The sequence below is a fragment of the Equus przewalskii genome, chromosome 1 (assembly GCF_037783145.1).
Source record: "Equus przewalskii isolate Varuska chromosome 1, EquPr2, whole genome shotgun sequence".
Lineage (NCBI taxonomy): Eukaryota > Metazoa > Chordata > Mammalia > Perissodactyla > Equidae > Equus > Equus przewalskii.
The window spans coordinates 130070723-130097902 of record NC_091831.1 but is presented as its reverse complement, the minus strand read 5'-3'; the positions used below and the strand labels follow the sequence as shown (position 1 = coordinate 130097902).

General features: G+C 43.9%; 1 long non-coding RNA gene across 2 annotated transcripts; it reads right to left on the bottom strand.

Moving 5' to 3' along the window:
• Positions 1-1772: 1772 nt before the first annotated feature.
• Positions 1773-26826, bottom strand: LOC103564263 (uncharacterized). 2 transcript variants are annotated; one of them, XR_011540972.1, is made up of 3 exons: positions 6665-26826; positions 3808-3877; positions 1773-2103 (listed from the first exon to the last, which is right to left on the bottom strand). It is a non-coding gene; the product is annotated as an uncharacterized lncRNA (long non-coding RNA). The 2 variants fall into 2 exon arrangements; XR_011540973.1 differs by having other exon boundaries at positions 12161-26826.
• Positions 26827-27180: the final 354 nt, after the last annotated feature.

Sequence of the window (27180 nt, the reverse complement as noted above, 5' to 3'; positions counted from 1 at the left end):
TGTGCTCTGCAATTAGCATTTCCCTTAAATACAATTTCTTCAAAAACTGTCAGCACAATCAGCCACGTCACTGTAATTTCTACTCTTTAAAGTTCCATGTGCTGTAAAGGCGCTGTTTTTAAGAGAGCAGTGGGCAAGGCAAGGGTCTTGCCAGAGAGCAGTGGCCAAAATGATCAACAAGCTCACCAAGATGGCAAAACCAGGATTAGAAAATCTGTTCTTTGCAGGAGGAAGAGGGGAGCTGTCTTCTCCATGTTTTGCAAAACCTCCGTATCACAGCCAAGAACTAAATCTAAAATTTTGAAATGACACCGAAGTTATATTCTGTCCCACCCCATCTTTAGAGTCTCACACCAAACAGGTAAGCGGCAAAACCTTAATTCACAAAGATTGTAACACAGGGATTAAATTTTAAGCTTTTCCCCAAACACTTCCAATTTAATAATTATATTTCTTTCGCTACACAAAATAGAAGTCTAATAACCACGTATTTCTGAGCAAATAAGGTAAGTCCCCGGTGCCTCAGTTTCATCATTTGTAATAATTAGGGTGAGAATGCATAATACCAGGATTGTTGTATTAAATGCATAAAAATGTATAAATCATCTAGAATATTGCTTGAGACATAGAAGGGGCTAAGTAAGTGGAAGCTACTGTTAGTGATGGAAAAACACTGGACATTGTAAGGTACGTGATAGGGTAAGGTGTTTCTTTTTACTGATGACAGGGTACTTTAGGAAAAGAAAAGTTGAAAGTTTCCCTTTCTTTAGAGAAGTGCAGTTAGACATCTGTCTTGAGTCATATTTCTCTGGCTCACAGTTGAAAGTTGACACCATTTGTATGTTTCAAGCCACTCGGAGATGAGCCAGATTGAAGAACCCCCTTCTTCTCCACTATGTTTGGATGACAAAGACCAAACAAACTCTAAGGATGATCTATCCAACTTGAAGAAAAGATGATTGTGGATCCACTGGAGTAGCTGGGATTTCCATTTCTTTTCTTTTTTCTTTTTTGGGGAGGATTAGCCCTGAACTAACATCCGCCACCAATCCTCTTCTTTTTGCTGAAGAAGATCAGCCCTGAGCTAACACCTGTGCCCATCTTACTCTGTTTTATATGTAGGACGCCTGACACAGCATAGCTTGATAAGTGGTATGTGGGTCTGCAGCCAGGATCTGAACAAGCGAACCCCAGGCCACCGCAGCAGAGCATGTGAACCGCTATGCCACTGGGCCAGCCCCTGGGATTTCCATTTCTGATAGTGGCTAATATTATCACTCTACTCTCATTCAGGATCCCTCAGGCAGAGGCATCTTGGAAGGGAGAAAGCATCATGGCTCCGTGGGGAGGCTGTGTACCATGCACATAACAACTGAGAGCAGCAGTGAAGTAAGTTCACTGCAGCCAGTCCAGCCCGGGGTGAATGGAGCCGCAGGGGAAGCTGCCTGTATTTGAAATTTTAGGGCCCGAACAAGGGCATCTTCAAAGCAAACCCATGGACTAAAGAATAAAGCTGCCCACAATCTCCTGATTCTTTTCTCAGGGTTAAGACTTGCGGTCCTGGAACAGTCTAAATAGTGAAGAACCCTCCAATGATTAATACAGAACACTTCCTGCTTCCCTTTACAAGTGAGGGCTCTAAACAATATGACATTTTTGTGCCCCAAGTAGTATGAAGAAATCCTTATCTATTACATATAGAACTAAATATTATTCAATTTGTGTTGTCTTTGAAAGATGTTTCGTACACATAAATGCTCAGTCAGATCATATGTCATCAAAAGGATACTTTATTATAATGCAGTAGCATCACTTTGAAGCATATATATTGTGAGATGGCAGATACCTCAAGAAGGTTTTAATGCGACATTTACATTCCTTGGTGCTGAGCTTATAATGGCACCATTGTTCCATGAGTGGAAATTCGCAATTTCAAAGAAACTTCCACATGACAGAACCCACCTCTCCCATACTTGACCACAAGAGCACACTTGCCCTTCCCCATCAAGAGACAGCCAAACGTTGTATCATGAAGCCCTTATTCTCAGTGTCCCTAGTTGATGTCCATTCACCTTCTACTTGAAAATCCTCCTGGAATGGGACCTGGGGACGACAGCAGAGTTGTAAATACATTAAAGCATATCATTAAAACTGATGTTGTAGAAGAGGATAAGCTCAGAAAAAGTAAAAGAAAAAAATCTATGGCAGAATTGTACTAAGTGGTCTCATTTCTGGAAATAAAAAATGTGTATGTACATGGGCAAACACTGTGAAGATATCCGCTAGAATGTTACCAGCACGTTGACTCAGGATGGTTGGATTACAGATGATTCCAGGCTTTCTCTATTTGTTTATCTGTAATTTTCTGAATTTACCAAAATGAAGATGCATTACTTCTACAGTGGAACCCCTCCCCCTCAAGAAATAGATACTTCTGGTGAGAGACAACTAAAGCTACTTTAAGTAGACAGTAAATTGGAGTAATCAATAGTTGAAGACATCAGAAGGGGACTGTTGAATGGAATTAGTACAGCAAAATTTGCCACTTCAGAGCCTGGGTACTGGGAAAGGACAAACCCGGGTGAAAGAAAAAGGCTTTAGACTCCTGAGAGGTACATGAGCTCCCTGAAAGGCCAAGAAAGAGAGAAAGGCTGTAGCCTGTTGATAGTGCAGCTCTCCTCACTGCCCTTCCATGTCAAGTGTTGGGCCCCCTTGCCAGGAAAAAGAGACCCACACTACTGAACCGGTGTATATATAAGGCCATACAACTAGGGGCTTGATAGGAAAGTAATGCATTTATGTAGAAAGGGGAAAACCAGGAACCGTGAGCCAGTGGGAGAACCGATCGGGCGTGGCCCGGGGCAGCACTGGGGAACTGGCTTGGGAGGAACTCAGTTGTGTCAATCCATGTGGAACTGAGCGTCAGACAGACACGTCACTGCCCATTCTCAAGGAAGAAAATCAGGGTACCTAGGGATGTGCACTTTCAGAAAATGAATTTGGAGAGGGAGTTCACAATGAATGACATGTTTTGATTTTGGTTATTCTGCTCCTTGACCTTTAAAATTAGTCAGTGTCATAACTAATACCCAGTCAATGGTTACCCCATAGAGGTTCATTTGGAAAAACACAAACCAGTTAAAATTGATTCAAGTGAAGCTAAACCAGAGAAGGCTCTTTGACTACCTCCAAATTTCAAATCTGTTTTAGGTCAGAGGAAAAGAAAAGAGTTTTCCCAGTTCTTTGTTTCTTTAGTTTCATACTTGTCTCTTTCTCTCTTCCTTTGTAAAACATTCTGGTCCTCCTCACTCGTAAAGTTTTGAGTTCTTGAGGAGATATTAAATCAAGATTTAAATGAAGATTAATAAAACATTCTTTTGCACCACAAATTAAAATTGAACACTGCTTTAAAAAGTGCTGTAAATCTTGGAGTTCACCAAAAGGGGTGTCAACTGGGGCTTTTCATTCATATCTCACTTCCATCAATATTTGTGGCAACTTTGAAGACCTGGGGAAAGGAGCAGATGGTAAAGGGCGGGAGCTGAGAAAGGAGAACTCAAGGTACTAGAGCAACAGCATGGGACAGAGTTAAGAGCCAGATTCTGGCTCCACCACTGTACAAACATCTCAGTTAAGTTACTTAACTACATGTAATCCCTTCAGCAACCCTATGAGGAAGCTATTATTAGTATCATTCTCATCTCCATTTTATAGACAAGGAGACAGGCCCAGCAGATAAAACCCTTAGAACGGTGTCTGGAATGCACTTAGAGGGGAGCCTCAATGCCCAGCCAGTCAATACTATACCTTGTCTATTTCCAAAGAACCAAGTCTCAGACAGTGCCGCTTCCAAACCAAGGAGCCAGTTTTCCAGTCTCTGAAAAATCAAGCATAGTGGCCATCAATTAATTTCCAGACTAATAATGAAATTGACATCTTCATCCGCTTCTTCATACCACACGTTTTAATAATCAGTTTTTAAACAAAATCCCCAGTTTAAGGAGTAGCACTGTGGATGAGGAGAAGCTGCCACCTCTGGCTCAATTTCATCTGGGCCACATACAGTATACGAAAATGTAATGTTCCTCTTGGAGTATTTTATAACAATATTCTACAATAAGAGGTTGACAGAGTTTTTTTGATAAAGGACCAGTAGTAAATATTTTGGGCCTTGCTGGCCTCATATATTTCTGTCACTGCTGCTGCCACTCTTTTTTTACAACCGTATAGCCAACTCTGTGGCAATGTAAAAACCATTTTTAGCTCAGGTGGCCAGACTAAAATTTTTTAATATAACCTAAGCATAGTTTATTTTTTAAAGGAATGTTAAAAAAACAATAACAAAAACAAAGAAGTAACAGACACTATGTGATCTGCAAAGCCTAAAATATTAATTATCTGAAATACTAACTACAGAAAAATATTTACTACAGAAAACGTTTGTTGTCCCCTATTCTAGAGAATCACAAGATAAGGGTATTATTCTAAAAAATTTAGCCCTCAGAGGAGGCAGAAAAGGCAGTTGACAAAATCCAACATCCACTCCTGATTAAAAACTCTCAGCAAACTAGTAAGAAAAGAGAAATTCCTTAATCTGATAAAGGACAGCTTAAAAAATCTATATCTAACATCATAATTATTAAAGACTGAATGCATTCCTCCTAAGTTCAAGAAGAAGAAAAGCACGTTCCCTCTTATCATTTCTATTCAACTCTGCACTTGAGGTTCTAACCAGTGCAATAAGGCAAGAAAAAGAAAAGGCATCCAGATTGGAAAGGAAGTAAAATTGTATTTATTCACAGATGGTAGGATTTCCTATATAGAAAATCTGATGAGTCTTCAAAACTACTGGAACTAATAAGTGAGTTTAGCAAATTTGTGAGATACAAGATAAATATGCAAAAATCAATTCTATTTGATTGATACCAGTGGCAAAGAATCAACATTGAAATTAAAAAAACACTACCACTTCTGATAGCATTAAAATATATGAACTACTTAGCATCTGACAAAAGATGTGCAAGACCTGTAACTGAAACTACAACACATTGCTGAAAGAAATTAAAGAAAATCTAACTAAATGGAGAGCTATTTATAATTCATAAGACTCAGTAATTCGTAAGTGATTCATAATTCAGAAGACTCAGTATTAAGATGGCAATTCTCCTAAAACTGAGCCATAGATTCAATGTAATCCTAATAAAAAATCTCAGGAAGCATTTTTGGAGAAATTGACAAGCTTATTCTAAAATTCATATGGAAATACAAAGCACCTAGAATAGCCAGAACAGCTAGTCAGAAGACTAATAAATACTACCTGATTTCAAGACTTATTATAAAGTGACAGTAATCAAAACAGTATGATACTGGCACAAAGATCAACAAATTAATCAATGGAACGCCATAGAAAGTCCAGAAATTGAACTACATATGTATGGAAAATGATCTGTGACAAAGTTGCAAAGCAGTGGAGAAACAGTAGTCTTTTCAAGAAATGGTGTTGGGACAATTGGATATCCATATGCAAAAAAAAATTAATTTTGTGCCATACTTTGAAGTACCATGTACAAAAATTAACTCAAAATGGATCATAAGCCTATATATAAAATTTAAAACTATAAAACTTCTAGATGAAAACAGAAGAAAACCTTTGTGACCCTGGGTTAGGCAACGATTTTTTAGATACTATGCTAAAAACACAATCCATAAAAGAACAAACTGATAAACTGGACTTTATCAAAGTTATAAATTTCTTCTCTTTAAAAGACACTGTTAAATAGAAAGACAAGTCACATACTGGGAGAAAATATTTGCATATGAAATACCTGATAAAGAGCGTATATCTAGAATATAAAAAGAACTCTTAAAACTTAATAATAAAAAATGGAGAGGGGGACAACAGATTGGAAGACACTCCACCAAAAAACTATGTGAATGGCAAATAAATACAAGAAAAGATGCTCAATATCACTAGTCATCAGAGAATTACAAATTTAAACTAGAATGAGATATCTCTAAACCTATTAGAGTGGATAGAAGTTAAACAGACTGCATCAAGTGTTGGTGAGTATAGAATGCTCATACACTGGCAGTGGGAATATAAAATGGGGCCACCACTGTGGAAAACTGTTGCATAGTTTTTTCGGCAGTTAAATATGAACCTACCATATGATGAGCCAGTCATTCTACATACACAAAAAGCCTCAACCCAATTTAAAAAAAAAATCTAACGAACCCTAATGTAAACCTGGACTTTAGTTAATAATGTATTGATAGTAGTTTTAAAAAATAAAGATTTTTTGAGCCAGCCCTGACGGCCTAACAGTTAAAGTTTGGCATGCTCTGCTCTGGTGGCCCGGGTTTGGTTCCCCATTTCCGACCTAGAGCACTCAGCTGTCAGTAGCCATGCTGTGGTGGTGGCTCACATAGAAGAACTAGAAGGAACTACAACTAGAATATACAACTATGCACTGGGGCTTTGGGGAGGGAAAAAAAAGCTTCACAATGGATGTTAGCTCAGAGTGAATCTTTAAAAACACACACACACACACACACGGAATTTTTGCTTAAAATTCCTCATGAAGGGGTAGGGATTCCAATCCACCCCAAGGTACAGATATGAGGTTCTCTTAACCCCTTCAAACAGCCTCAACAGCCCTAAGACTTTCTTGTTTCTTGAGGCATTTGCTGGGGGGCATTTTCCTGAAGTAGGCAAATCACCTGACGGGGAACGTGGGAAGACCCCAGGCATGTACTCCTGTGAGAACTAGAACTTCTCTGAGTGCAAGGAAGACGGCGTGTTCGCTCACTGAGAGACAGCTTGTGTTCTGGCAAGCCAGTCCCAGCATGAAAGGTGGAAGCAGAGTCTCTGGTCCCCGAGGTGGATCTTAAGAAATAGCCCATCCGCTCTCTTCCTGCCCTTGTCACCCTGGCTCTTCCCCTCAGCAGGCTCGCGTCGCCCATCTTGATCAAGGACGAGGCTCCTTGGATGCTCTGGCCCTCCTCCTCGCTCTGATTCTCCCTCTTTCTCCTCCTACACAAAGCCTGGATAGTTTCTGCCACAACCGGGCTCCAGCCGAATCCAGCTTTTCTCTCACTTCCCTAGGAAATTCAAACTAGGGACTTCGGAAATCTTCAGGGTCAAAATCCCTCCCTTTCCCAAAAAGTAACAGACTCCACAAGGTCAGGTGACTCTCTTAGGTCCATATAGTTAATCATTTCTTTTACGCCCACCTTCACACTGTAGGCAATTGGATAACCGAATGGCTACCATGACTGTACGTCCAAGATTGTCTGTTTCAATTTCAAACGGTCTGTACCGTCATCAGGCCACATTGAGGATTTCACCATGCGAAAACCGATGCAACTGCTACTGCGGACATATTAAGAGGGACTTATTGGAAGCAATAAATTTATTCCTGTTACTGAACCCAACTTTTCAGCTCTGAAGCACTGGTTTTTACCTTTTTAGGTTTTTCCTCAGAGAAACTGAAGAAAGCTGATGGACCCCTCTCCGCACAAAAATATTTACATAAAAACATAAAATTTGGCTCCAGCAATTTAAATATGCAATACCTGACCGTGAAAACCCTTGATCTGAGGGTAGAAAAGTCAGCGCGTCTGCTATGTGGCCAGGGAATATTTTTAAACGGCTCTTAAACCATAAAAATTTGCAAATATTTATATGACAGATTACAGAGCACATTTAATTCTCACAACAACTCTGTGAGGTAGGCATTCATATCCTCATTCTACCCATCAGGAAACCGCAACCCAAAGAAATTTGGAGATATGCCGAAGTTCACACGGCTAGTAACGGCAGTGCCAGGACTAGAACACAGGTTTTTTGTTTCTTGTTCAAAACATCTTCACATCAAACATTTTCCGTTTTGAAATCAGAGTCCTTGCTAGCTATCCACGGAGAACTCAATGGCCAGCCCTTTCCATAAGCAGTTCTCTTTAAAATCGAACAACAGATGTGCGGGGACCATCAGAGCTGCAGACTGGGGCCCATCACGCTATTTATGGCTGCACTCTCCAAGCATTATTCTCACGCAAGGACACCAGAAAGTAGGCCATTAGAATTGCAGGCTTTTGGGTCCAGAAACTAAACACCACTAAAGGAAAACAAAACAAAACAAAACCAGATGCCAGAAATGGTAAGACATGCAGGATTTTTCTGTTTGGGGTTGGGTTTTTTCATCACAGTTGTGAATTATCTGGCCTTTTCCCAAAGAACAGCTGAAAGTTAGTTGGGAGGAGAGCCAAAAACATCTTAGAAAAGGCAGTACACACACCAAAAGGGAAATATGAGAGCCGGAAAACAAAGTCCCAAACTTTATCAAAGATGAAGATGCTGGGAAATTTGCTAAATGGCCATAAAGAAACACCTTCAGAGGGGAAAGCAGGGTGAGAACCCCTAATCTGTCCATAAGCCAGAGATTTCAGAATCACCATGAAGTTTCCAGTCATATTCTCTACAACCCAGAACTCTTCCCTTGGCCATCTCCTCAAAGAAGCAAAAATGTGGAAGCTTCTGTGACGTTGTGCCACTGTCGCTGAGGCAGCAGAGCTGGGCTAGATCGGAGGAAACGAAATGCTGTCCAAGGACCGTGGCAATTTTGCGAAAGTTTTCAATGGCCCATGGCAAATGAGAAAAATGTGGTGGTACTGTTGTTCCAATGAAGATATCCATGCGACTTACAGCACTGTCTGTCATTACAGGAACTTGGCACACCATTCTTCAAAATGTTTGGCAAAATGACAGAAATAGAGCCAATGTCCTTCACCTGGCTTGTGTCTCGGGGTTACAGTGTCCATCTAACCCTTGCGTTAGTTCCAGGTTCTTTTGACCTCCGGCCAGGCCACCTCAAGCCCCTCCCTCAAGTAGCTTCAACAGCTGCCCATACCTTCGAAACAGACCGTGTAGGAAAGGTCTCCCAGATCCACTCATAACCTACCAACCCTGTTCCTCTCAAATTCTGGAAACTCACAGCTACTCTTCAATGCCTGCTTTACAAACCCAAACCTAGACACATAACAAACCACAATTCCCTCAGAGGCCCCACATTCTGGGAACTCTCTGTTTCCTGCACCTATAAGGGTATGGAAGTTTTTAAGTATCTGCACAAAAGCATCTCCCCTAAAGAGGTTCTCTCATCAAGGGGTGATGATGAAGGAGCCTTGTGTTCCGTCCCACCCCCAGCCTCCACAAAGACTCTTAACCCACCCTTAACACTGGTGCTCTCTTCTCCTGCAAGAGGATTATTCATTCTCTGGTCCTTGGGCTTCCTGGACTTCAGAGACCCATAAATTGAACGCCAAAATTTGTCTTTTTTTGTTATTTGGGGATAAGGATGTTTGTTCATTTTGTATTTTCCAAATTTCCCACAACTTCCTTTTCCTCCCTTTTGCATGTAGCATGAAGGCCAAGAGAGAGCCCAAGGTGAGTTGCAGCTGGAGAACTCACAGCAGTGCACAGGTACTTCAGGGAGAGGAGAGGGGAGAACATCACCCCTCCCGCTGTGCCTGTGGGTGCGGCACTGGGGACCCAGGGAGCATCCTATTCCTGACTCACTGCAGACTCTCGGCCACTACCTGTAAAACACCACCCTAGTTACCACCCAAAAAGAAGCTACAAGGAGGGTCTGAATCCTCAGATAGCAGCTGGCCTTCCACCCTTAGCCCGATAGCAGTTACAAAGGGAACTCCAAAACTCATTCTGAGGGTCTCCACTTTCTTAGCCCCCTCTTACCTACACATAGAAAAAGCAGTCCTTGGAAACCAATTTCTCACCCTCGTGCTCTACAGTCAGCCACATCATTATCTCCCCACTACATACGAGCTCCTCTAGAGCAGGGAATGAGTCTTGCTCATCTTCCATCCTCAGTACCTAGCTAGGACTTGGCATGTGGTAGACACTCAGAAGAAAAGGAGGGAGTAAAGAAGGAAAGTAGAGAGAGAGGGAAGGAGGTTTAGTTTTTCCTCCTTTGTCTCTGGTTTTCCTATAAGTTCCTGCCACTGCCTTTTCCCTCTTCTTAGCCTCTGTCCTTTCCTCAATGTTCATCTATCTTTTCTTTCAGATAGTCTCTATCTAAATCGATTTTTTTCCTAGTTACCCATCTCTATTGCTGTAGCTAAACTTCTCTAACATTTTCTTCTGTCTATAATCTCATCTTGGTTTCTCCTTTGCTCACTCTGGTTTTGCCCTTCCCTCCTCTGCCTCACTTATTTTTCCTTTAAGGTATCACCAGACCTAAGGCAAGTGAAAGGGGAAACAATGGCTAGGAAGAAGGGTATCATTTAACAATCCACAAAGCCAAGGCTCATGGGTCCAGTAAACAGCAGTAATTCCCTTTCCCCCTTGTCTTATCCCAAAAGACAAGAAATTTCCAATTGTGTGTTTTCTAACCTATTCTCTGGCTTCTTCAAAGTTACCCCAAGAGCTCTTCCAATTACCATCAACCTAGGAACTGGCACTTCCAAGGGTGCGTATTCTCACCCAACATGGGGACAATGGTGCTTTGCCTTTCAGCACACTGCTCCAAACAGGCAGCTCCAGGCCCTGTTTTGAGTGACAGCAAAGGCCCCAACCAGCACCCCAAGGCTGGCGAAGATTCCTTGCTCCACACCGTTCATTGTGTCCCTACCCCATTTTTGGATCATAATCCAATCTCCCACAAGGGCTGACGCTTCTGTGAGCTCCCTCTTCCCAGCTCTAATCTGGGTTCCAAACGTTTTTGGCCTCCTCAGACGATCTAACAATTGGAGGAAGGGACAAAACTTAGGATACCTATGAATTCAGCCCCAGGCTCCCACTACAATCCAGCACTCTTTACCACCTAGTCCAGCAGCAAAGAGAGCAGGTTTTCAGTGTGGGAGCAAACAGCTCCTGCTAACTTTAGGCACTTTGGTGATGCTAAAATGGAGGCGAGAGCTAAGAGACAAAAGAAGCAAATCGCCGAAAAAGACTTCCATTTTAGAAGGTGGATGTATAACTGACATTGTACATCTAGTATCCTGCCTATTAGGAAGAGGATCTAAGCAGACCATGGAGACACCATTTACAGGAGACTGCCTGCCTAACAAGGAGTATCACTTCTTATCCTTGCCAACGGACTCCTGCTACTCTGACGCCACTCCCCAGACCTTCAATCCTGAAGGGTATTCAGTCTCAAGACTGGATCCCAAATTCTTAACAGCTCTTAAAATTACATTTGGACTGCTGTTTAGTTATCTCTGCAATATTGTTTCTATCTTCCAGGCCCACTCACAGAGACAGAGTACTAGTTCAGGAGAATTAAGTTCTAATTCCACTCATGTCGGGAATGACTGTCCAGTGATGTCTCATCCTTATTTCCTTTGGGTCCCTGCTGACTGTGGAAAATCTTCTCTAATTTCTCCTACCATGGATGTAAACATTCATATACAGGCTTAACCTATTCTACAGTAGGTTTGGAGAGTGCCCCCATCACAGGACCTTAAAAGCAGCCTTTCTTACCTCCCCAGGGGAAATCTATTTCGCTTCCCCAGTTCTGGTCTCGGGAAAAACACCCCCACTCCCCACCCAACCCCACAATGCCCAACAACTCTGGTGAGCCCGCACCTAGATTCAATCTGATATCATTTTAGGGTCCGACTTAGGACCACCATGAATGTTTGCCTCATTAACAGACAAACCTCAGAGCCTTCTGCAGCTCACACACTCTACTTAACCTGACAAGCTAGGGTGCCTGCATTAATTGGAGGGTGTGGGGACCTGGAATTGGCCACCCCAAGATATGTCTCTTTGGCATCAGGATTATTTGAGGCTGATTGCTTTTGATAAACTGGGACAGGGAAGGAGGCTCTGAGGAATGGAACTTGCCCTTCCTTAGGACACATTTACATTTGTAAGGTAAATCTCTATCTGTAAAAGCTGCCTCCCTCTCTGTACCAGGAGGAAGAAGGGAGATGACCTTCTCTCTAGAAACTCTTAATCAATGCCAAAGGCAAGGACTTAAAATCTGCATTTTATTGTGCTAATCTGGTAACCTCCTGTAACTGACTTCCCTCCCCCTCCCAACTTTGGCATCTCCTTAAAGATTAAGCATCTTTCTTTAGGCTGGGAACCGATTGCAGCGCTCATCTGTGACCCCCCACCCAGCCCGAGGCAACACACCTGCCACCCTGCGGCGCTCACTGAGACAGCAGACCTATCTGCCGTTTCCATCAAGAGCTGTGCTGACAGAGCAGCCTCATGACTGTTGTAAAAGGGACATTTCAATCACATGTGAAACACCCCGTTTGGGGGTATATAACCACTATGTGTACCCCACTTCTTCGGTGCCCTTTCTTCCTTCGGGAAGAAAGGCCCCGGGCCATGGTTCCTCATAAAGCTTTGTTTAATTTTCTCTTGCTATTCTGTCTCATGTGAATTTAATTCGTTCTCCGGCCAGACGAACCCCCATTTGGGGAGAGGAAACGTCCTCCTCCCCTACAAGGGCAAAGTGAACTCTCCCACCAGGGAGGGAACTCACTGAGGGTAATATTTTGTTTAATCCCTTGAAACCAACAGCACGCTTAAGTGTTAAGTGACTTCTCCAATAACATCAAAGTGATTTAACAGTCATTTTGAGACTTCTACTAGAAGAAGAGGGGGGATACATTGTTGTATCATAATAGATATGAGGGCTTTGATAGGCAAAGAAAGGAACAGAAGGAAAATAGGTATGTCCCAGATGGTAGAAACTCCTAGTCTTGTCTGGTGGTGACAGGAATCTGTGAGCTGGGTGCAGAGGCTGAGTTGGTGGAACCCTAAATGGTTGTAGGCTTCACTAAATTGGTGACTAGATTCCCAACGAGATCACTCAAAGAGTAGGAAGCATGTGCACTCCCTTCTCGTAGTCGGAAAAGCTGGCTAAAATCCTCAGCCTGAGCTAAAGTCATCTGTCAGCTTGGCAGCTCAAAATCAGTATTTATGGGTGTAACTACAAATTCACCCAATTTAATATTTACTGTATAACCCTGTGTCCATAACAAGGTTTGAAATTTTCCAGAGGTCCCCCAAAGGCCATCCCACAGGCCAATGTATTATTTAAGAAGGCTTGCACAGCTCAGACCTAATCATCCAAGAGAGAGAATTTTTTTCCTAAGGCCACTGTCACCACAAGAATATATGGCTCTGCTATAGCTCAAGGCTTCAGCTACAGTCTAGATTTTGGGTCTCCAAGTCTGCACAGCCTCCCAGAGGGCCTGCCACAGCCAGAGTGCGCCTGGTCAACCTCGAGTCCTGCAGCTCCCGGGACCCCCGGGGCCCAGTGACCCTAACGGAAGGAAGCCGGGGTGGCGAGCGGCCAACGTCTTCCAACGGCAGGCTTTGTGGGGATGGGGGAGGGGGAAATCTCCCAGCCGCGGTCTCCGGGCGACTGCGCAGGGGCGCCGCCACGGATGACGCGGTTTCCCGAGCTTCCCAGCAAGGGCCATGCCAATGTCCCGGCTAGCATGGGCTGCCCCGAGCGGCCGCTCCCGTTGGCAGCCCCATCGATATGCACTTGAGTGTCCTTGAAGTTGTGTGCGCTGAGCCCTTCTTGGAGCCTGCGCCCGGCTCAGCCCTGGGCTGCGCGGTGCAAACGCTGCGGGCGCCCTGTGGAAGCTTTGCTGGTGACAGCCCCCGGGGCTCTGTCCCGCCTGCCCTGGCTTCCAGCGCGGCTTCTCCCCATGTCCCGGCACAGCCACATGGGCCCACGGTGGGCCCATCGGGCGCCAAGAGATGAGCTCCAAACCGGACACAGGGGGGCAGACTGGTACAGCCGCCTTCTCCACCAGCCCTTCCAGCCTCGCTTGCCTCGTCCAAATTGGTTGAGCAGTTTTGGACTTTCTGGATCGTGGCGGCCAGGCAGGCGCCCATTTCTCACCTCTCGGTTCTCCCTAGAAATGATCTCTACCTTTCCCTCCTGACCCCATTCAGAGACCCTCCTACGTGCCTGTTCCCAGCCATCCCTCTCGCCCTCCTCTGGGGATAAGGAGGCTCTGGCTGAGCAGATGTGGCCTTCCTGCCACCTCCCCCATGTGGCCTGCTTGTTCCGAAGCATCTGAGGCATCTGTTCTCCTGTCATTCTCATGGTTCTGGCCCCTCCCAAGTCTTTCTGGCATTTTCTATGCTGTCCTTTCATCACATTCTCCCAAGTCTCAATCACTTACCGCTTATCCTTTATGTTGTTGTTCCTTTGGAGCCAAAGGGCTTCTGCCCATGGAAAGCAATACTCACTCCCATCTGTATTGTCTTTTTGCTTCGTTTATTAAACCAATACATTTAATAAATACCATTTTTAAAAGCATTATTACTTGAGCGTTTACTCATAGATGACAGGTTTATTACTTAAACTGCAAAGTTAGTATGGTTGAGTCTTTTGAACACTTCAATGGCTTAAACAGCAAATAAGACTTGAATTTCTTACAGAAACTGTAATAGCTTTATAATACCCCTCGCTCCCCAAGTCAACGATTAAGCTTTGTTTTTTACACTTATTCTTTCCCAGGGTAGAAGGAGAGATACTAAAATGGCGACACAGGTTATTTGTGAGTGATGAGACCAATGTTGTCCATTTTCCTTTTTATTGTCCCTATTTTCTGCAAGCAAATATATTTTAGATACTTTCAATTCAATGAGGGCCAGAGACATGAAGAGACTGTGGGAACAGGGAACCAAGTCCTTTGGCAATCTGATCGAGGGACGTCTGTCTGCCCTTTTGGAGAACCTCTCCTAATGCTCGCAGGCCTTTCCCGAGGTGTGGTTCCAACAGCAAAGAGAAGCAGCATGGACAGCTTAGGGCAGAGTGAGGGGACCTGGTGTGGAAAAGGTTAGTGGGGATTCTGAGCATGGTATGGGGGCAGAGGAACCTGAGTGGTTCATTGTACCTTTCCAAGGGAGAGACCAGCAACCCACCTTGCACACTCGTGTGTGCGTGTAAGAAAAGCAAGTATCAAAGTGACTTGGGAGCAGATTGCCCTGTCACCAAGGGCTCTCGCATATTTTATTTATTCAATCCTTGGGCTGCCCCATTCATTGGTGAGTGTAAGGCCAGATTCCAAGTTAAGGCTTCCAAAGTGTTCGGAATAATGCAGGAGAGTCCAGAGGCTAAGTCATGAGCTTTGAAAGCAGACAGAGCAGCGTTCATCTAAGCTCTCCCACCTACTGGGAGTGTAACATCGGGCAAGCTATCTAAGCCTCTGATTTTTCATCTCTAAATGAGTGATAACAGCACTTGCTGTAAGGATTACCGTGCATCACAGTGCCTGCCACGTGGTCAGTGCTCAACTGATGAAAGAAGCCCTCTCTCTGCTGTCCCACCATGTCTAACCCAGGAGCCTACAGCTTCCTTTAGCATGTATCTTATTCTCATCTATATCCTCAACTCTGCGTGGACTCAGCATGAGATAGTGGGGCCATGATGTTTTCCTTCTCAAAGTGCCCTTTGCAGACCCTTCCTCAGAGTGCCTCCTGACCTTCACAGTACCTTAGGGTGTGCCAAGGCCTAGGGTCCGGGGTCTCTGGAGGAATCTGACTAGAGCTGGAGGGTCCATCTTCCCCCAGGGGGCATGGAGAGTCTCCCTCAGGCTCTGACCCAACCTCCGAAATGTGCAGTGCCCAGCTGAGGCCAAGGGCAAAGGGCCTGCCCATTCCCACCCAAGGCGACCTGACCGCCCAGAACCCTTCTTGCTCCCTGAGAGGAAACACTGCAGTCACAAGACCAGGGTACTGTCCTCGCCTCCCCAGTCAGAGTCCCACCTCCTCCACCGCAGGAAGGCCCCAGGCAAGGAGGTCAGTCTGTCCCAGATCTCTACCTGGAGTCCTGCCTCCGCAGCAGGGCCCTTTCATCCATCCTCTGTGTGTGCTGAATTGCCACCATCTCGCCGTTCCCTGACTGTGATCCCAAGGGGTGCTCTCCCCCTCCTGCCTTCACCCCTCTGCCTGTGAAAGCCTGGGCCCAGAGGAGAGCACTCATCCTTCCCAGCACCCCAATAGCCTTTGGTGCTGGGGAGCTTCTGTACCTGAGAAGGAGAGTCCCCTATCCAGCAGAGCGGCCCTGCAGTCTGGTGTTGCCCCCTCAACTTCCCCTCAGCACATTCCCCACTTCCTTTGTCCTCCTCCCTGGTGCCCTGGGGCAGCCTCTTTATCTTCACATCTCCAAATCAGTCCCCATCTGACCTGTTCTAAGGGGTCTGATGATAGGCACACCAAGTCTGAAAGAGGCATCTCCAGCTTTAAAAGAGGGGTTTGGGGTCTCAGTAACTGGGAACTGTCAGATCTAGTCAGTCCTGGGAGACAGGGGCTTGCAGGGCCCATGGAGTCCCACTCTCAGATCTGACCCCATTTTGCTCCCTCCTAACCCCTAGCCCGGCCCCCAGCCAGGTGTACCTGAGTATCTGGGCGTGGTCATCTCTGTGACAACATGTGTGGAATTTGTGGGGAGAACAGAGGACTATTTAGATCTTTTTATTCACTGCTAAAGAAACATGCCTCGATCATGAGTGTCAGGCACTGATAGGTAATGAGCAGAATGGAAAATACAGAATTTTTAAAGTAGCAAGGGGAAAAGGGAGAATACATGGAAAATAAGTAAATGCAAAAAAAGGGGGATACAATTAAATAAATAGTAGAATGAAAGGAATAAAGGGAGTATAACAGTAAAACAATTATTGTGAAACGTGAATAGACTGAATTTTCCTATGAAAAGACAGTATGTGATCAAATTTAAAAAAAACCCTTTTATATGCCATTGAACAAGAAATATACTTAAAACAAAATGTTTCCAAAAAACTTGAAAATAAAGAAATGGACAAATGCAAATATATATACAAGAAAGCAGGAATAGCAGTATTACTGTGAGCTAGGTTGAATAAATTACATCAGCAATTAATATCACCTAGCAATGCAGCAGCTAAGTGTATCAAGTAAAAACTGTTAGACATGCAAGGAGAACTTGATTTTAAAATATACAATTACGGTGGGAGATTTCAAAATATCTCCTTAAGTATCCTTTTATTTTGTTTGTTGTTTCAAAATAAGATGGTCTTAGAATTCATGTGGGAGAGTAAATGTCTAAAATAGCTAAGAAAATCATGTGAAGGAAGATGACTGAGGCATCTTACTTCATGAGATGTGGCAGAAGTTCCTTAAGAGAGCCACCGAATGCAAGGGCTTGGAGCACAGGAGTGTCTCCAGCTCAGCCGGGCACCGCTGTGTCACAAGTGGGAGGGGAATTCCCAGCTCTCAGCAGCTAGAAACTTGGTGTAGGATCAGCTGCAGGAAGCTGCCTCTGTCAGCAGGAGGTCACGGCAGAGTGGCCCAGCTGGAGGCTCTGGTTGGTGGTGACGCCAGCAGTAGAAACTTCAAAATCTACTGTGGCTCAAATTTCCCTCTCTAGGGTTGGGGAACATGCAAAGAAACAAAGAAATGGGAATTGACTGGACAATGTTCAATTATTCATTCAATAAACAGATACTACAGGCAGGGTTTAGGAGTATCTGGCAGGTAATGATGTAGTTTTCCTCTGGCTATAGCTGCTATATTTTCCTTTAGGAGAATGTATAAACTTCACAGCTCACGTTTAAAGGTGTTTGGAACTGATTGGGTCCTCTCAGAATCCAGCCCATGGCCCAAACTCACAATTTCTCATTGTGAGATGCAGCCAGAAAAACCAGAGTACTGTCTGTCCTCTAGGACTCATAGCCCCATCCCTGTCCTATACTTCTATACATACATATAGACGTGAATGAAACCTATCTATGTAGAAGCATTACCTCTATATACATCTAGATAAGGTGTATATATGTATACACACATATACATACACACATGCACATACGCACAAATGTGTATATGTGAGCGAAACATTTCAAGAAATGTGTGTTCAGGGCACTGGGAGAGGGAGGAAAAGAATGAGATCTGGTGCGTTCCTTGGGGGAACGCACACTTGTTAGGGAGCAGTGAGTAAGCGTTGCTGACATGTGATGGGTTTCCTCTAGGTTTCCCACCTGTAATGGAATCACCAAGATGGTTATTGGAAGGACTCCACAAAACCTCCACCCGACCTCACTTTCTTCTGTGATTCATAATAACAGAGGCTGACACGAGAAGCCCCAGAAGAAACACCCCCAAAGGATCAAGCCCCTCGAGACTTGCAGGAGGAAGCAGATAGCATTTGGCTTGTGGCATCCCCAAATTGGGCAGAGATGCACCAGCACTTCGGAGGATGATTTGGGGAGTGAGTCATCTGTAAGGAGGATGCCAGAAGCAGCCTTCCTCCGGTATTCTGTTGAAGGAAGGAAGTCTGGAAGTAATCTTTGCTTTCAAAGAGCCAAGTGTAACGGGGAGGGGGACGTAAAAGTGAAGAGGCAAATGCAATACACACATGATCATGGCTTTACTGCCGAAACACAGGGTGGAAGCCCAGGTAGGAGAGACACCTCGGTGGAGGAAGGCCTCCCAGAGGAAGTGATGTCTGAGGCTTGAGGAACGAGTGGGAGTTGGCTAAACAGTGGGTTCAGGGTGGTAAAGCCTTTCCAGCAGAGGGAATGGTGCCTGCGAAGGGTAGAGCAGAGTCAGAGAAAATGTTCCTGGTGGCTACAGCACCGTGTGGAGGGCAGGAGTGGCAAGAGTTGAAGGTGGAGACAGACGCAAAAGCCTTTAAACCGTGTTAAAAGAGAACAAACTTTATCCTGAGAAAGTGAGCTCCTGCTCCCCTCTTGGCCCCCAGAAAGAAAAAAAAAGGCAGTAAAAAACAGACACGGATACACCTTCCGCAAGATACATCCAGAAAGAGTAAACAGAGGAAGAAATATTCTAGAGATAAACACGTAGCAGAAGGAAAACAAGGCAGAGAGAAACAAATAGACAACAGCAGCAAAAAGGGAGAAACGGCTGATGGATGGGATGGGTCGGAGGATCAACAGGCCAGGAGAGTGAGAGCAGAGCAAAGAGCAATGAAAGAGTGTGATCCAAGAGGAGAGGCCAGGGTGGAGGGCATCAGCAAGCACCTCAAGAAGCCAGAGCCGTCGGCAGATTCAGACAGTAAAGCTCAGACCTTGCTGGGTGCACAGGGGCTCTGACCTCATGGGTGGGCTCTCCTGCCCCACCGGACTGCTCCCTCAGTTCCCAGCTCCAAGGGAAGGGGAGAAAGATGTTGGCAAGGCTTCAAGTTCCGGGAAAGGGAAGCAGAGCAAAGGCCAAGTAAGAAGGGGTTGGTTGATCGAATGGGCTGGGGATGGAAAAGTGAAAGACAGTTTTGTCCCAGGATGACTGAGGGGACCAGGAGTCATTTTCAGCAGCTAAACAAACACAATGGAAGAAAAATGGAAGGGAAGAAAATACTGATGGGAAATAAATCTTGTCGGAGAAATTCCCGGTCACCAGGGAGAGGTGTAGGCATTAGAGCTCAGAGTCTAGAGTCAGACTGCCAGAGTTCAAGTCTTGCCGTTGTATCTGTGTATGATAGCTCTGTGACGTTGGGCAAGTGACTGAAAACCTCTGCCTCTCAGTTTCCTCAACTGTAAAATGAGAATGAAATAATAAGTAGTACCTACCTTGTAGGGATGTTGGGCATGTAAAGAGTTCAACACGTGCAGAATGCTTAGTTTAGTTAGATGGTATACAGCCATCAGTGAGAGCTGTTATTATTATTTATTCCTCTGTCTGGGCACGGTCTGGCATGGTCTCTCCTGGCGGTAGTGCTGGTTCCCGTTGTGATGTCATATACTTTCAAAGACCCTTTCAAAGTTCAGAAAAGGGCTTTTCTGATCAGGGATATCTGGAAAGGAGAAACGACCTCCTACCCCTTTGGAAGCCTGAGCGCCAGCTGGGCCCTGGTCTTGCCTTTCTTAGAGAGCGTGTCCCCTGGTTGTAGGCATCACCTCTGGTACTTGATTGGATCTTCTTTTCAGGGTGGGCCTGAGGGCCAGCTATGCAATAGAGAAGTCTGTTTGAGGTCTTTCCATATTCCTTCAAACCCTCTCTTCCACTCAGGTGCCCAGTGCCATCTTGTCGCTTTGCTCCCTTTCAAATGTCAAAACCTGCTCTCACTTATCTTCTCCGAAAGGATCTGATCGCCCACAGGAGGGGTATGAAAAAGTCTGAGGGAAGCTAGAGGTCTTCTGGGCACTTTTGTTTTAATAGGGTCAGTCTCTTAAATTGAGCCGTGAAGCTGGCTGGAATCTCAGCGGTGTGGAAGAAGGTCCTGGCTGAGGAAGACCCTCAAAGATGGGAGGGGCTTAACCACACTCCCAATGTGTTTCATTAGAGAATATATTCCTCTTTAGTTGTGGCCCATGGAATCTATTCCCAGGAACAAATTTGAGAAGATGGTGGAAAGTGTGGCTGCTAGGCCAAGGAAGTGTGGCTGGGTAGGGCTGGTGTTGGGCTAAATGGCCCAGATTTTCAGATTCTTGCTGTTTGAAAAACCTTACCATGGCCTCAGAGTGCAGCCAAAGAAGTGCCAGAGGGCCCAAGAATTGTCGTGGGTGGGGTGATAGTGGTTTTCTCTTCTAGTGCTACTTCACAGGAGGTGTTAGGGAACTTTTTGAAAGAGCTTGGAACAGAACTCCCGCCAGAGACAACGTGAGCAGCTGCTCCCCAGCCATGGAGCTGAAAGATCAACCCTGAGCCGTTCAGCTTGAGGGGAACTAAGACTGTGAAGACTAGGGGCCTCGTGGGAGCTGAGGACAGGAACAGGTGGTGGCACCCCCACTGGCAGGAGAGCCTTGGGAGCAGCTCTGTCTGTGAGCTCTTTGAGGTTGATGCTATGTCCTCATAAGTTGGACCTAGCTTAGTGCCCAGGACATAGTAGATATTCTTGAAATATTTGTTGAATGAATGAAGAAAGGAGGTGGCTGAGGAAAGTACATGCTGATAGGATCCTCTAGAAGCTTCCCTGGCAAATAACAATCAGCTACTCCCTGAGTCCCCGAACACTCTGCCATGAGCTGCTTCCTACAACTTCTAAAAAACCACAGAATAAACCTATGGCCTCTGCCAAGGAGCCCCGTAACCCCTCAGTAGAAGCTTTAGAAACCTTGACAGCAAGTCTTATAATTCCTGCAAGGAATTCCCTGAAATCTTAACATAAAATCCTCTACAAGGAACTCTGGAAGCCCCTGTCTGAAATGCTTGGAGCCCCGTCTGAAATCCTTGGAGACCCTGCCAGGAAGCCTTGGAGGCCTGTCTGGAATCCCTGGAAACACCACCTGGAGTGGCAGACGGCCTTTTGGGGCTGAGGCAACATGTGTGTTTTCGTATTGTCTCTGCCTTTGCAGCAACAATTCCTGTTGGAGTAGGGAATGGGAAGGAAGGGTATTATTGTTTTGTTTTAATACCAGAGGCTGTGATTCAGTTGCCTAAACCCAGAGGGGCCAGCCAAAAAGGATAGGGCATGGGGTCTCTAAGTCTTTGATGAAGACGGTGGGGCTTTGGGAAGGCGGGCCCTTGTCGGTGGTCAGGTAGAGGGCTTGAGACCACTTCTTGATGTTTTAGTTGAAGGATGGCGATCTTGGCCTGTGCGGATTAGCGTGTTGGGTCAAGATGTAGATTCCCTGTAGTTGTTTACTTCATCGGTGAAAGAGAGAGCTTGCAGGCAGCTAGGTAGGAGCACAGATTTTGACAGGAGAGGGGACTATCTAATCATTTCTGACTCACTGGGACCCAGCAGAGAAAAATAAGTTGTCCTTTGTTCGCAAAGAGATGATTCAATTAGTTCTACTCATGTACTCAGATGGTTTCTTTGTCTAAGCTTCTCAGGAAAATTTTTTTTTAAAATGCATTTAGCTGTAGGAGAGGAAGACATGCAAACATTCGAGCACTGAGATTGTGTCAGAGATAGAGACAGAGTCAGAGACAGCTCCAGTACAAAGGAAAAATGTAGATGAATACTCTAACAGAGGAAAAGGGAAAAAAAACAAATCTCCAAGAGGGACATTAAAAGGAGGCATTAAAGATTGAGAAATGAAGGCCTACAGTATCAGAAACCAGCAATCAGGAAGGGCGCTGCTGCCGATGGGAAGATAGTCTCTAGAACAAACAATATACCCCAGGCATCTCTGTCGTAGTTGATGAGCATCTTTGGAAAGAATTTCTTTCTGTAATTCTGAGAGAAGGAGATGTGAGAAAAGATGAGTGGTTCAAGGGTGGTGTCTGAATGGAGCAGAAATGGAAAGGGACTTGAGGAATACATTGGGACTGAAGGATAGAAAATTTTCTCTCTTCCCTTTCTCCTGCATTTCCCCCCAAAGTGCTTCTAGGTATAAGATCTAATAGAATGAAGGAAAAGAAGAACTGGGTGGCATATTGGGGGTTCCCAAGATCAACCCCGGGTTTGATGAGTGGCTAGGAGGACTCCCAAGACTCGGCATATAGTCATACTCATGGCTGTGATTCCTTACAGCATAAGGATGCAAAGCAAAATCAGCAAAAAGAAGAGGTGCGTGGAGCAGACTGGAGTTTCCTCTCAGTAGAGCCACGCAGGACATGCTTAATTCCTCCAGAATGAGTTATGACAATGCATGCAGAATACTGTCTACCAGAGAAGCTTGTTAGAGACACAGTGCCCAGGGTCTTTATTGGGAGCTGATCGTGCACCTTTGCGTGCCATGTACCAAAATCTGAGACTCACAGATGGAAAGCAGGTGTTCAGCACAAACCACATTGTTTGCACAAACATTTAGGCACAGTGACTTGGGGTGGTGGGAACCCTAAATCTAAGCTCCTGAAACCCAAGTTCCTAGATGTCTGCCAAGGGCCAACCTTGCACTCAGGCCTTTCTAAGATAGCAGTCTCGGGCCTGCCATGTTAACTCTTACCTGCACATGTTGTTTTGGGTAGCTGCTAGCTGGTATACTCCCCGCATGCCTTTCTAGTCTAGCTAAAAAGTGAAATCTAGCCCTCACCTTGGGCACCGTTTGAATGACCTGAACGGATTTAGGTACTGCTGAGTGGCTCTGCTGTGGGGAAAACAAAGCTTGGTGATTGTCAGGGATGCTCCCAATTAGGCTTAAAAATGGAGAAAAGTCTTGGTGTCACTTCTGAAACCTGACACGCCTCTTCACCTTTGTGACCTTGGACTTGAAACAGGGCTTGGACTTGGCTATCTTAGAGGGCGCCTCCTCTGGTTGTTAGTAGCACCTGCCCTGCATGATTGGGCACCTCCTCAGTGTCATCAGTAGATGGGTTGGCGAAGTGAGGGACTCTATTCCTTCAGTGCCCTCCTGCTGGCTCTTTCAGCACCCTCTTCCCTCTTCTTAGGTACCACAGCCATCCCTTTCCTCTATGTCTCCATTCCCAATCATCTTGAAGGGATCTAAAATCACACAGAGGTAGACAAGCTTGAAGGCTGTGGGAATAGTTATTTTTTTTAAACACTGAGTTAAATTCACACATACACTACTTTAGGGAGGGATTCCCAAACAATGAGCTCTCGAGGTGGCTCACCTCCTAAACACAGGGATTCAGCCACTCCAGTTTCCTACCTGAAGATCACACATGGTTTCCTCATCTCTCCTTGCAGAGATGAATGCTCATTCTCCTGGTTGACAGGGGCTGGGCAAAGATGGAGCCATCATGGCATTTATCACTGTAGTCATCCTAGGATCAGATCGAATTATCAACACAAAAATGGCTCAGTCACTTAAAATCAGACAAGGAATAGCTGCACATTTAAGAGCTAAAGGCAATTTCAAATAGGAAAACTTGATTGAGACATGAACTGTCTGATATTTTTATAATTCATATGTTTGGTTAAGGGATTTGTATTTCCCCAGACAAGATGAGACTGAGGTCAGGCTTTAAAAAATAATAATAATAAAGTACAGGGATTCCCCATAGTGGCCAAATCTATGGGAGTGTAAAATGGGACCCACGACTGGAGCCAGAAACTGATTCCTTGATGGGTTTATGTTGAAAGGGTTGGAACCAGTGGTGTCATATTAAGCGAGAATTTAGACTCCTGAAAATACTTTACCCTTCCTCTCCTGTTGATGGAAACTGGGAATGCCTTAGAGTAACTTAGCTGGAACCTGGAAACTGAATAGTTACTCATTCTAAAGAGAGTTTGTTTTTCTAGTGTCCCTTCTGAAACCTGTGTCTCATGACTTGTTCTGGACAAGTCTGGGCATTTACCTTCTTTAAGGAGAACTCACATCCTGATATTAGAAGGCAACTTCTGCATTTTAGATCCTTTTCTCAGAATTCACCCTGGGCCCATTTGTACAATGGGAAGTGTGTTTACAGATTTCGCAACCTACTCTTTATGCACGCTCCTCCCTTTTCCTAGAACTTCTTCCCGTGTACCCCTGACCTTCCTGTTCTTTCTTCCCTTCTTCTCAGAACTTGATCATGTACCTTTATAAAAGATCTGATGATTTACATACTAAAGTGTTTAACTTCTAAGAAGGTCCCGTCCCTTCACCTAAGGAAATGAAGCTCCAATGGTATTCTCTAATGCATTATTAGCAGGGGTTGGTTTAGCTCTTTTATGGAGTGAGGCTTTCCTGATGCTTCTAAACTTCTCCAAATACTGTCATGTAGACATGTTCTCATTGGTCAAGGAGACTCAGTCAGTAGTCCATATCAAGATCCTAAAGATGGTAGGTCTTCTCACCATTATTTTAGGGAAGAATCTTACAAGATTGCAGAAGGATGGGCATTCTTGATCCACGAGGATTGGGCATGGGATAGATGGACATTGTGACCTCATCTTGACTTAGGTTAGTGGGCTCTGCCCCTGTAATTGGTAAACTATGTTCCTCCTCTTTGAGTCCTTCTGCCCTCCCTTGCTAATTGGGTTCTAATCTGTCTGTGACAGTGAAATATGAAGCAATTATTTGAGACAATAATAGCAAAACATACAATCAATAAAGGAGAGAGGAAACAGTGACTGAGAGAGTGACAAATATTGAGCAAGATAGATGCAGAAATGATATACACACAGACAGCCGGAAATAAATAGATATGATGGGATAAATACATATGAGAGATGGAACAGAAAAGAAAAATAAAAAGATATAGGGATTTATCCTGGGAATGCAAAGGCTTGTCAATATACAAAACTCAATCATGTAATACTCCACATTAAAAGAATGAAGGGAGAAAAAAAACACATGATCACTCAATTAATACAAGAAAAGCATTTGACAAAATCCAACATCCTTTACTGGTAAAAACATTCAGAAAACTGGGAATAGATAGAAGGGAATTTCCTCAACATGATAAAAGGCTTTTATGAAAAAACCCACAGTTAACATCGTACTCAATGGTAAACAACTGAAATCTTTTCCCTAAAGGTCAGGAATAAGACAAGGATGTTCACTTTTACCACCACTATTCAATATTGTACTGGAAGTGCTAGCCAGAGCAATTATGCAAGAAAAAAAATGATAAAAGGCATCCAAATTGAAAAAGAAGAAGTAAAACTCTTTCTATTCACAGGTGACATTATTCTGTAGAATAATAGAAAATGTAGAAAATCCTAAAGAATCTACCAAAAAAAAAAAAAGCCTATTAGAGCTAATAAATGAATTCAGCAAATTGCCAGGATAAAAGATAAAAAATCACTTGCATTTCTATACACTAGCAATGAACAATCCAAACAGGAAATCAAGAAAACAATTCCGTTTACAATAGTATCAAGGAGAAGAAAATACTCGGGAATATATTTAACCAAGCTGGTACAAGATGGTACATAGAAAACTACAAAACATTGCTTAAAGAAATCAATAGATAGAAAGACATCCCATGTTCATAGAGTGGAAGATTTAATATTGTTAAGATGGCAATAAAACCCAAAACAATCCACAGATTCAATGCAATCTTTATCAAAAAACTAATGATCTTTTTTGCAGAAATGGAAAACCTAATTATAAAATTCATATGGAATTGCAAGGGACCCCAAATAGCCAAAACAAATCTTGAAATAGAACAAAATTGGAGAACTAACACTTAAGTCCTGATTTCCAAACTTACTACAAAGTTACAGTAATCAAAACAATGTGGTACTGGAATAAGAGTGACTTATAGATCAATGGATAGAATTGAGCTTCCAGAAATATAGCCATAAATCTAAGGTCAACTGATTTTTGAAAGGATGCCAAGACCATTCAATGGGGAAAGAATAGTCTTTTCACCAAATGGTGCTGGGACAACTGGATAGCCACATGCAAAAGAATGATTTTGGACCTTTACCTCACACTATATACAAAAATTAACTCAAAATGGATCAATGACATAAACATAAGAGCTAAAACCATAAACTCTTAGAAGAAAACATAGGGGTAAATCTTCATGATCTTAGATTTGGAAGTGACTTCTTAGATATTACACCAAATCACAAGCAATAAAAGAAAAATATAGGGGCCATCCTGATGGCCTAGTGGTTAAGTTTGCGTCCTCTGCTTCTGTGGCCCAGGGTTCACTGGTTCGGATCCCGGGTGCAGACATACATGCTGCTCATCAAGCCATGCTGTGGTGGCATCCCATATACAAAATAGAGCAAGATTGGCACAGATGTTAGCTCAGCAACAATCTTCTTCAAGCAAAAAGAGGAAGGTGTTAGCTCAGGGCCAGTCTTCCTCACACACACACACACAAACACACACAAAGTAAACTGGACTTCATCCAAACTAAACCTTTGTACATCAAAGGACATTATCAAGAAAGTGAAAAGAAAACCTACAGAATAGAAGAAAATATTTTAAAGTAATATATCTGATAAGGGTCTAATATCCAAAATTTAAAAACAACTCAACAACAAAAAGACAAATACATCAATTAAAAAATGAGCAAAGAACTTGAACAGACATTTCTCCAAAGGAAATATACAAAAGGCCAAAAAGCACAGGAAAAAAGGCTTAATATCATTAGTCATTAGAGAAATGCAAATGAAAACCACAATGAGGTACAACTTTACACCCATTAGGATGGCTATAATTAAAAAAAGGGGAAATAAGTTTTGGTAAGGTTGCAGACAAATTGGAACCCTCACATATTGCTGGTGGGATTGTAAAATGGTGCAGTCACTATGAAAAACAGTTTGGAAATCTCTCAATAAGTTAAAGATAGAATTACATGTAACTCAGCAATCCTGCTCCTAGACACATACCTAGAAAAATTGACAACAGGTGTTCAAATAAAAACTGTACACAAGTGTTCATAGCAGC